General features: G+C 37.8%; 1 protein-coding gene across 2 annotated transcripts in view; it reads right to left on the reverse strand.

The window, feature by feature from the left end:
* The window catches only part of LINGO2 (leucine rich repeat and Ig domain containing 2), a 774,940-nt gene that overhangs the window by 470,176 nt on the left and 292,755 nt on the right, over positions 1 to 12,009 (reverse strand). For both annotated transcript variants that reach the window (XM_042449989.1, XM_042449990.1), the window contains one exon: positions 6,199 to 6,276. The gene's annotated coding sequence lies outside the window, so the exon portion shown is untranslated. The remainder of the gene's footprint in view (positions 1 to 6,198; positions 6,277 to 12,009) is intronic.

The raw sequence follows: 12,009 nt of genomic DNA on the forward strand, positions 1-12,009 counted from the left end.
CAGTTTGACACCCTTTTAATTGCCATGGCCCAGTGCTATGAAATCCTGGGAATTGTAGTTTGTTGTCACACCAGAGTTTGCTGAGAGAGAAGGTTAAATGTCTCCGAAAACTAGAATTCCCAGGATTCCCTAGCACTGAGCCATGGCAATTAAAAGGGTGTCAAACTGGATTCATTTCTGCAGTGAGGTTGCATCCGAACACGTTTCTATTTGACTTCATGTCAAAATAAATATCTGAAAGGACTGAAAGATGCTTTGTGATTTTGAGGGTTCAAATAAGTTACAATTATTTTTATTCAATTATGTTTACGTTTATTTGCAAAACATCCGCCATTTTAACATTATGGGAATTTTCTGGGAATTGTGACTGAATATTCCGTGTGATGTGGGGGGATTCAGCAGGTTTTGGACAAACATTTTTGGGAATTATCTTCGAGGCTTGTTGGCAACACTGCTGAAATCTCTTGTTCAGAAGGCTCCTTGGAACCAGTCATTACAAGCAAGATTCCTGGGGTGCCACAGGCCCAGACATTCTCTGCCTGATTTAGATTTGTTATGAGGATTAAAAAGGGAGACGAGAACCTTTAACTCCTTGGAGAAAAGGCAGAATATAGACATAATAAACAAAACACAAACAAATTAACACAGTTTCAAGAAAGAGAAGCATTATTAACAACAAGTTGCATTCTTACTAACAACAATTAAAAACATTAATGTACTCAGTGGAAATAAAGAAATAGTAAATGGCATACTGTCATAAATAAGAAACAAAACATGATACAGCTGTTTGATTATTCAGCCCTCTTTGGAGTTATTAGACTAGGGAAAGGGCACACAAGCTTAATTTTTTCCATTTCCGGTAGCTGCCAGGATCCATTATACAGGGGTAAGAGTTTTAAATCCCACTGGAAACACCCCTGTTAAACTGAGAATCATGAACTCCAATAGCGGAAAGATTATTTTATTGTCTATAGCTTCTGTCTCTTCCTCAACCCCCAACTTCTCTCCTGAAAGCCTAAAGAGGACCCTTGAAGGACCTTTTTTTAATTGACAGAATGAATCACAGTGTGTCTATGCGTGTGAGAGAGACCTCAATTTTATTACCAGTAGAAGCCCTTTGTTTCATAATGACTTCAGATGGATTGGCTGGAGAAAATTCCCCTAAGACAAAGGAGATTAAGACTTAAAACTGATTTCTCAGCAGAACAGAATAAAAACAAGGAACTATTACCCATTTGTCTTGCTTGGAAAGGTGTGTGGGTCCCCTGACAACAAAGTAACCTGGATTCTTTCTACTACATCAGGAAGAACAACAGAGGCAGAAGGCTCTGACTGATACAGCAGGCAACTGATTCTCTTCCAGTCTTAAAATGGAAGTTGCATTTTAACATGGCTGAACAGTGATTTAGAAAGAAGATCAAATATCCAGAAAATCATAAGCATGAGCTCCCTTTTTTTGTTTATCAAAGCTGTCCACAAGTGTTGGGATGACTGTCATTCAACATGCAGGAGAATTCACACACCATTCTTATTAATGAACACAAGCAGTCTACAGAGCAGAATGGCATTTGATTCATTTGGTGAAAAGAAATAGACAGTAGCTAAAGGCACCCTCCTCCAGAACCTTTGCCATCCCATTTCTCAAATGTATCTCTTCTACATGAAAGACCGTGCTCACTCAGCAGTACTTCACCAGGGAGGAAAAGTGCTTCTCCAACACAGGACTCATTCAGATCGTGATTCATGAAGAAGTCTTGCACATCCTCGTATTGATCAGTTTTTCCTAATGGATACTAAAAGCCTCAAATACCCCCAAACCTCTTACTAGGAGGAATGGTTCAATGGCAATTTATCCAGGAAAGGAAAGCCACTGTCTATATAAAAGTAATAGACATTTTTTCTTTCTTTTCTTTTCTTTTCTTTTCTTTCTTTTCTGTTTTTTTAAAGGCAATCCATCAAGGTATGATCCAAATGCATAGCCTAAACAGAGAAAACACAAGACAGTTCTAATAAAGTAGAACAGCCTCTCTCACTCTGGTACCAATGGTGCTACTGCTGGGTTTGAGAGACCCTTAGATAAGTGTCTTCTACTTCCACTACAATGGCCTCTTTTTCCTATTTGTTTTCCTTTTTACCATTCATTAGATAGCAGTGCTGTTGTTTTTTTCACTGTCTCTGTGCTGGCATTTCCTCACTTAAACTAAATCTATTATCTCGTCTAGCATGCTATTTTCAATTGTGACTAGACAAAAGCTGGTAGGAATCCTGCTTCACTTGTCTGCTGCAACTGGTATTTTAATATAGCAATAGCAATTGCATGTTCATTTCTATACTGCTTATCAGTGAACTCAGCATTCTCTATGCGATTTACAATCTGTAAGCTAGTTGCCCCCAACAAGCTGGGTGTTCATTTTACCAACCTATAAAAGGATGGAAGGCTGAGTCAACCTTGGATCGACCCCTGGGGTTGAACTCACAACCTTGTGGCTGCGGTACTGTCATGTAGCCACTGTGCCACCAGAAATATAGAAATAATCAGCTTTTGGTCTTTCAGACACTTTGGATGGCAAAGTGACCACTGGCTGCTGAAGATAAAGCCCAAAACGTCTGGTGGGCCAGAAATATGTGAACCACTACTGAACACTTACAAAGACCACAGTCTGACAATTCTTACACATAATACCCATTGATGGACCTATCTCCTTCAGTTGTCTATTTCCATCTGAACTGGTGTTTCTCATGACATCTTGGGGCAGCATATTCCATAAGATGAGCTGACATTAAAGTTTATCCTAAAACTACACCAATTTCCTTGACTGAACGACACTGAATTATTGTATTATTTGTTGTTGTTGTTGTGTGCCTTCAAATCATTTCTGAGTTAACAACCCTAAAGCACTTTTCTCAGGCAGAGAGAGTATGACTCATCCAAGGTCACCCAACAGATCTCCAGAGTCCAAGTCCTGTACTTAAACCACTGTACCATGCTGGTTCTCTATTGTATACAAGGAGATGATAATTTATTTATGTTCCCCTTCATTACAGTGGACCCTTGTTATACGCTGGGGTTTGGTTCCAAGACCCCTGTGGATAACAAAATCCGTGGATGCTCAAGTCCCATTAAATATAATCACATAGCAAAATGGTGTCCCTTATAAAAAATATTAACCCCTTTAGTGCTGTTTTGCCTTTTTTCATCAGCATGTGCTTCTGCTCCTTGATTATTCTGGTTGTCCTATCTAGTACTATGGTATCCTTTTGAAATGGAGAAACCAAAGCATATGCAATGTTCCAAATGTGGCCACATCACTGATTTAAATGAATATTTCTTGGTACTAACTTGGCTATTCTCTGACTCCCCCCTCCCCCCCCAATGATTTCTGGAATGTCACTTGTCTCCTTAACTTCTACAGACACATTCACTGAGCTCATCATTGTGAGCCTTTAGGTAAGGATGGAAAAGAAATTTACTGGGTTCACACTTCAATCCAGAAATATTCATTTTGCACATCTTGAGGTTAGTTATGTAACAGAGCCGATTTTGACTTGATGAGGTTTACAATGTATTTGGGAGGAGGAGAGGGCCAGCATGTTGTAATGGTTCAGACATTGGTCTAGGACATTGGGAGATCAGGGTTTGAATCCCAGTTCAGCTATGGAAACTCATTGGGGGACCTTGAGCAAGTCAGCCTCTCAGCCTCAGAGGATAGCAATGGCAATCCCCATCTGATGAAATATGCCAAGAAAATCCTATGATAGGTTTACCTTAGGTCACTATAAGCTGGAAACAACTTTAAGGCACACAACAACAAGAAGAAGGCATGCAACAACAACAACAACAAGGTCTGTATTGACTAACGTACAATCAGAAATGTATATTTAATAGGAAAAATATGTAAAAGTGTGCACTTTACCAAAAGGCAAACAAAACATTCTATATTTTGAAAATGCACCCAAAACCAATAATATGCTTATTTTCTATGCAGGAAAGGGAAACAAATGACATAGGACTGAGATAATACAAGAATGTCAAAGTAATTCTGAGAAAACTTGTCAAGGTAAGATTGATAGGTATTCCCATTTTCCCCACAGCCAGGTAAGATCCCAATGGATACATTAATTTGCCATGCTTTTCCAAACATGTGTCACTCTACACTTAAACTGAATTTCTTCAGCCATTCTGACACATAGCACCAGACCCCAATCTTAGGAGCCCCCTGGCTTTCCTCAAACATTGCTCAAATGTCCTTCTTCCAATTCTTTTAAAATAAATTTTACCAACATTATTATTATTATTAACCTTTATTTATGAAGCGCTGTAAATTTACACAGCGCTTCGTATGGATCTGATCATCACATCATGACTGCAATCATTTTAAGGAAGGCATTTTGTCAAAAGTATTTTTCCCTCCTAAAAACCAAGCTCACAAGTCTGCTATACCATGTTAAACTATAACAAGAGCTGGCAAATGCATCATCCCCTCCCATAATATCATCTACTAAAATAAAGGTTCACTACTGCTGTCTAAAGCACTCGCATGGACACAATGGGCATCTTCACCCCATTTTCATATACCCAGATTGATTTAGGCTTGGACAAGCCCCCTTTTCTTAAAAAAAAAAAAAAGTAGCTGGTGACTTGATCCCTTCTGGAATTTCTTTATTTTTTAAACAGTTTGCATGAACCTAAAATAGTTGAGGGGAGACCAAAAACAGGGGGAAATGGCCACTTATAGACCCCTGAGTGCTTTGGGAATGATATCAGCAATTTTAAGGAGTGGATTTTCCCACAATTTAAAGGGTTTTAGAGGATGTGAGGGATGAATAGAGGCATGGATACACTGGGAGGCTAAAGAGGCCCCCATTTTTTAAAGTTTCCTATGTACATATTCTGCATAGGTTGGTAGGGCAGGACTTGTATTTATTGCCATATTGTTAACAAGATTTGTGCATTTCTCCTTCAATCCTTTGGACAATACTGAGTGATACAAAGAAAATGGTGCAAAAGTAAAGCTGTTCTTATTCGGTATTGAACCATTCTTTTCAAAGCACCCTGTTCTACATTTTGTAACAGTGATTTTTTTTTGTCCTGTACTCTGACTGATATGTATATGCTGAAGTTATCTTTCATTTGTTCAAACCTTTCCTTATAGGTTGTACACATATCCGAGTATCAGTAATACAGTACATTGTTTAAAATAACCAGCAAGCTTTCATTGGGCAATTTACCTTTCTGACATGTCGTATAAACTTTCTTTTTATATGCTGAATAATTTTCTGTCTGAAAGTTAACCATATTGGACTTTATGGTCGAAACCTTCCACTACACAGATGTTGATTCTGAGTTAATTACACTATTTGAATTGTATAATCATTAAACCTTCATGCCTTGTGTGATGCAGCAATATGTGAAACACAGAGAAAGAGAGAGAAGTAGGGAAAAGGCTGAAAAGAAGGAAAGTGAACTCCTGGGTTTCAGTAAGCATTTTATTTGGACAAAATGATCAACCAAACAGGTCATCTCTTCCCTGGCTTCTATACTATACATTGACCGCAACAGCCAAACCACAGCAATTACCTGGTAAAACAAAAACAGACATAACACCCAGCTTTGCATAAGTGCTATTTGATTCTAGTTCTTCAAAAGTAGAATTTTGGAAGACAGATGCCAGCTTACTAGAGCACATGATCTATTACTTCAAGGTTATATATAAAAAAAACACCTCAATAACTATATGGATTCAAGGCTGGTAGTCCATACCCACTTACCTAGGAGTAATTTGCACTTAACGCCATTGGAGTTCTTACTTTGTCACCATGTACAACATTGCACTGTGAGCATCAAACGGATACTACACAGCAATTTTTCAGAAAAGGTGGTCCCTCAAGTCACTGACACCAGCTTTCCCACACTTATATACCTTACATTTAGTGTGCTTAGTTTTGTGGTTGGTCACTGGAATGTAAATATGGGCTTAATCTGCATATCTGATTGTTCACATATTTCTGAAGAAATCACACTGTAGAAGGAAAACTAGGTTACTCTTTGGAGATACACATTCCCCTTAATGTCAAGTTTGACACCTAGGCGCAAAACCAAGAAAATATAAATACATGTATTGGAAAAGGACACTGTGTAGTTTTTAATGCAATCAAATGAAGTTTGATGGGAGGGACGCCAAAGCCCTTAACACTTACCCTCTAGAACCAGAATCCATTGATACAATGAAGAAAGGCAGTCTCACAGCCTGGGCTTCCAGCTCCAGTTCTTTCTTACTAAAAGGAATTAAGAAAACCAACTCAGCAATGCTGAAAGCTGTCATCCTCACACCCACGTGCTTCATATAGAAAATATTATGTGAAATACACATCTGTTACAACAACATGGTTATAACCTACTTGTATTTTGAACATCTGAATCTTATGATTAGCCATATGCACTTACATCTGGAAAAATCCCCCCAGAGGAAATAAATAAATATAGACAGAAGTGATGGACAGCAGCTGAATATTTGGGTGGGGGGAAATAACAGATCTGAAAGAAGCTTGCTTTAAAGTTCCTTGTACAGAACTTGCCTTGTTAATAGGCTAAGACACTATGCTGCACAATGGAAATGGTATTTTCATGATTCTCAGTTTATCAGGATAAAATTCACATATATGAAAGTGCCTGAGATCTTGTAAAATGTCTCTACTACTGGTGCATGTGGGGCACTTTTGACCCTTTCCCTACATATCTCCAGTTAGGATATAAATACACATCCATAATACAATGTCTAATTCAGTATGTGCGTATGTGCCTTAAAGTCACCTGTTGACTTAGGGCAGCCTTATCAATTTCACAGGGTTTCCTTAGGCAAGGAGTACTCGGAAGTGGTTTTGCCAGTTTCTTTCTCTGAAATTTAAATCTGTAGTCACCATTTACTGAGGTGGCCATTTCATCATTTTCACATATCATGAAATTTCAGCTGCCCATTTGTTTGTTATACAGATCAAGCCAATTGTGGAAACCTCTAATCACATCCTTTCAAAGATATGAGATTTTAAAAAAAAGCATGCAGCTCCTGTCCACAAGTACCTTGGTCAGTTGAGATAGCTGTCAATTATTCTTTTTTTTACATGGTATAATGACTTCAGGGGGGAAAAAAAACCCATATGGCAATTGAGCAGCTGGGAAGGGTGGGCATTCACCCCCCTCCTCCTTCGCCTCCTCTGCCACCACTGGGCTTCCTCTCCAGGAAGAAAGCCCAGTGACGGAGCAGCTGGATAAGGCAAGTGTTCACCCCTGAAGGCACAGGCACTACCTGGGTGTCATCCCTCCTGTAGGGTATCATGAATTATGGCCCGTTTCCCCCTCTCATACCCCCTCTCACACATATTTTGCATGAAAATATTTATAATATGTACAAAAATATTACAGAAGCTAAATGTATTTATGAAAATAATACACACAAATGCAGTACACTGGGAAAAGCTTTCAAAACTCTGCACATTAAGACAGAAGATCACACAATATGTACAATTTAGAATGACCATAAAAGAACCTTCAAATTATTGAGGGAATAGAAACAAATATACAAATACAAAAAAGATTAGAAAATGAAATAGAAACTAAAATCCATAGATCAAATTTTTTTGCCAGATTAATTCATGACTTGCAAATACTCTCTCAGAATGTCTCTCTAGTGAGAAGAAAATTGTATGACTTATTTATTCTTGCATGTGAGAAAGAATAATTGTGACGTTTACAATCATAAACCTTGCTAAAATTCACATTGAGTGTGACACACAAGACATCAAAAAAATCCGTGTGTTTTAGATTCTTTCTAAACATTACACATACAATACTATTGATGTTTCGTACCTTTCCTCTTGGCATACTTTGAATGCCCACAGTGACCCAGAGAATGGGATATTTGGCAAGAGGTTGGTCTGTGGACATCATTATGAAAGATTAAAATAGTTAAGAGTGACTTTGCTTTTCAGTGATAAGCTCTAATACTGACATCTGATAGGAAATGGTTTTTATGTCCCTGAATGACCCCAGATAAACAAATATAACTGTCCATTGTGTGATAAGTTATTCTATTAAGGCTGGAAGTTATTAATGTCATGTCACATGCAGACACTGAATGGAATGGTCACCTCCACCCGTCAACCTGATTGCTGAAGACTATCTGTGGCCTTTGAGGCTTCCTAGTATGGCGAGGTCCCTGGAAATGTGCTGACAGACCCAATATCCCCTTTGCCTGCTGAGCTGTCAGAATAAGCTGTTCCAAGGGCTTCAGGAAAAAATGCCATACCTATGACCCTCATGCCTAGTTTATGCAGAAGAGCAAGAGAAATGAACTGCCCTAACAGAAGTATCTCAGGGAATCAGGAAGGCATATGTAAAGGGATATACAAAAGATACCAAAGTTAGTGTTAAGATTGCAAATATCCTGATGGATAAGAATTCTTGAAATATTATTTTTAAACACTAATGCATTGGTATTAACTGCTACTTTTGAAAAGAAAACCTGATTACTGTTATTCATTGCCCATTACTTTATAAACGACCAAGTAATAACATTTTACTGATGTATTATTACTAGTTGTTTCTTTTAAAAAGGTAATAGAAAGATTGTGAAAAATAGCAATATATATCAACAACCATAAATCCTCTAAAATGACATTTCAAAATCAATGGCATTGTGAGATTCCTGTGTCAGCATGGCAGTGTATTCTAACCCAGTCTTGAAGTTTGGACTAGAACCTGCAGTGCATTTACTTTCCTAATGGCATGAAAGTCACCACCCATTACTATTCAAAATGTCTCAAAAGAAATGAGAAAATGTTGCCCATGACTTCAAAACACATAGTAATGTCTGAATATTAATGCTATTTCTTTTTTTAAAAAGTTGCAACCTCATGATAACTCTGGGAAAAAAGTATTACAGGAAATTTTGTTGCTTATATCATGATACTTCCAAACTCTGAACAATGGCACAACTCCTGGGAAAACAGCAGAGTCTTGTGTGACTCCTAAAAAAACAAATTTTAGGCTTTGTATGAGGTGCATTTTATGGGGTGGGCTGTAAATAATGAAATTATATGCCACACAACACTTGTTAAGCTGTGACAAAACAGCTTTGCATGTTTGCACCACAGATTAACATGGCTAGTTCTCTGGAAATTATAGCAAACCCTGGTTTGTGCATTATTTAGTACTGTTTATTAGAATATAATTTATAATAATAAATAAATAATTTTATGAATATAATAATAATAATAATAATAATAATAATAATAATAATAATACTTGTTGGAGGAGGAGGAGCTACCAACATTGCTGCAGGACAGTAATTCTGGGACATAGGAAAAAACAGGATGCTTTGGAGAGCTTGGAAGTAGCCTTGGCAGATTCTGTGGGTTCTTGCCAATTTGCACAGAAGGAAATGTGAGGTGGTTGTATTATGTGACTCCCTGATAAAGTGGACAGACACAGCATCATGTATACCTGAGAGATGTATGCAGTGTGAGTTGTCAAGATTCATCAAACACACTGATCAGCTATCAATGTGCTACAGGTGACTATGAGACACTGGCCAGGAATCTACGGAGTGGGTGGGACATGGGACACAGGTTGTCATTTCATCATTCCTTCCAGTTGAAGGAATAGCCAAGAAAGAAAGTGAAGAATATTGCAAGTGAACAATAGGATGAAGAGAAGATGTTGTTGGGAAGGATGTGACTTGTAGGATCAAGGTTTGCACTTCCATAAAGAAGGATATCAGGCTAGAGCTGAGTTGCTCCTCACAGCAGTCAGTAAGAACACGTTTGCTAGGAGTCTCAAGAACCTGACTGAAGTTGTGTTAAACTAAATTCTGGGAGGGATATAAAGAACTAAGGACAACAGTGGCAGTGCTGCAGGGAAAACTGAGGTGGTTGTACATGATATATGCAGACTGGCGAAAACCCATCTTGTCCTTACATTCAAAAATTGAGGGGGGGGGGGGAGAAGAGCTGGACAACTACTGATTAGTCACCTTGACATCAATACAAGTAAAGGTTCTGGAAAAGATAATACAACAGTTGGTTTGTGAACGTTTAGAAAAGAATGTTGTGATCATTCACCGAGAGCCTTGGTTTCTAAAAAAGAAGTCATGCCATACTGATCTTATCTTTTTTTGAAAGAGTTACAAGTGTTATTCATCAGGACAATGCTGTGGATCTAGTGTATCTTCATTTTGGTAAGGTATTCAACAAGGTCACTCATGATATTTTGGAGGACAAGCTGATAAAATGGAGGCTATATAATGCTAAAGTTAGGTGGTTTTGTAGCTTGATGAGCTGAGGCCAAAGAATGCTGAATGTTTCCTCATCATCTTGGAGCAAGGTGACAAGTGGGATGCTACAGGGTTCTATCTTAGGCCTGCAGTAATTCAGCCCCTTTAGAAATGACTTAAGGAATCGAAGGCAGGCTTACCAAATCTGCAGATGATGCTAAACTGGAAAAGGGAAGCTAATACCTAAAAATTCAGAAATAAGATTCAAATAACCGTAACATTGGGCGAACTGGGCCATCTCATGGGCCACAACAAAATGACTTTCCAAAAGGATAAATGTAGCAGCTACACTGAGGCAAGAAAAATCACAAATATAAGATGGATACCACTTGGTGTTACATGCTGATTCTTAGTAATCACAGCATCCCTTTCTAAGTGTTCACAGGTTGACTATTTAAGATTTGGATACCATCACCCCCATTTCCACTGCAACATTGATGCTCTTGTCTCAGTACTATGGGGGAGGAAGACAGTATTTCAAAGGACAGGGAGTATCATTTTCCTCTCCCACAGGAATCAATTTAAAATATATGTGGGAAAGATGTAGGGGTCTTAATGGATCACAAGGTAAACATGAACCAACAGTGTGATGTAGCAGCTTTAAACTAAACTAAACTAAAGATTTTCAATTAAATTCTAAGCTGGGGTCTTAGAGTCCCAGTTTTGAGGGGAAATGGGGTATAAATAAAGTTTTGTGTATTTGTCTATTTATTTGTTATTAAAGCGGATTAGGAGGACACTGAAATCATCAAAGACATTCTACAACTTGGCTTAGTTACTAAACATACAGACAAAACAAAGAGAAGACTTCCAACCCTGAATTTTCAAGACAACAAACCTCCCTATTCTATTTATAAATGGTTATATTTCTGGAGCAGAAATGTACAAAAGAAAGAAATTCAGACTTCTAAACCTATAATCATTATCTTACCTTCTTCTTTTTTTCTATTAAACTATGAAAAGTTTCCAGTCTTTTAAGAAATTGTTCAAGGACTTTTCTCTAATGCATGTTGACAATCTGTCAATTTCTTCCATTTCTGAGACTTTTACAATCCACTGTTTTTTCTGGAGTTATTTCATTTGCATTCCTTATTAAAACTTCATTGATTTACTGTGTTGTAATTATAATTGGAACTAGTGCCTTCATTTCTGTTGTATGGTTTATTTTCAGTATCAGTATAAGCTTATTTGGTTGTTGACCAGTATAAATATATATAAATAAAATGATAATAAAATAATAATTGGTCAATACAATTATTAGAACAGGAATCAAAGAACAAATATCAGAGTCAGACTCCACCAACTATGTTTTATTTTCATTTCTCACAATTCCAATTTCAGTCCCTTACATCATACCAGAAGGCATTTGTGGAACACACTGGGAAGTGTGAATAGGAAGAAATTTGGGAATACCAACACCATGTACTAATGGAACTACCTTATCACTTGTATAGGACACTCTGGGGCCAAGTCATATTAAGTTTCCTAGTCTAAATAAAACTACAAAGGACATGATGGCTCAGTGGTTAAGATGCTAACTGTGATGATTGCAAGATCAGCAGGTTGGCAGTTTGAGATCCAAATGCCATGGGATGGAATGACCATCACTGGTCCCAGCTTCTTCCAACCTAGCAGTTCAAATGCATCTAAAATGCAAGTAGATAAATAGGTACCACTTTGA

The sequence above is a fragment of the Sceloporus undulatus genome, chromosome 2, assembly GCF_019175285.1.
Source record: "Sceloporus undulatus isolate JIND9_A2432 ecotype Alabama chromosome 2, SceUnd_v1.1, whole genome shotgun sequence".
NCBI classification, from domain to species: Eukaryota; Metazoa; Chordata; class Lepidosauria; order Squamata; family Phrynosomatidae; genus Sceloporus; species Sceloporus undulatus.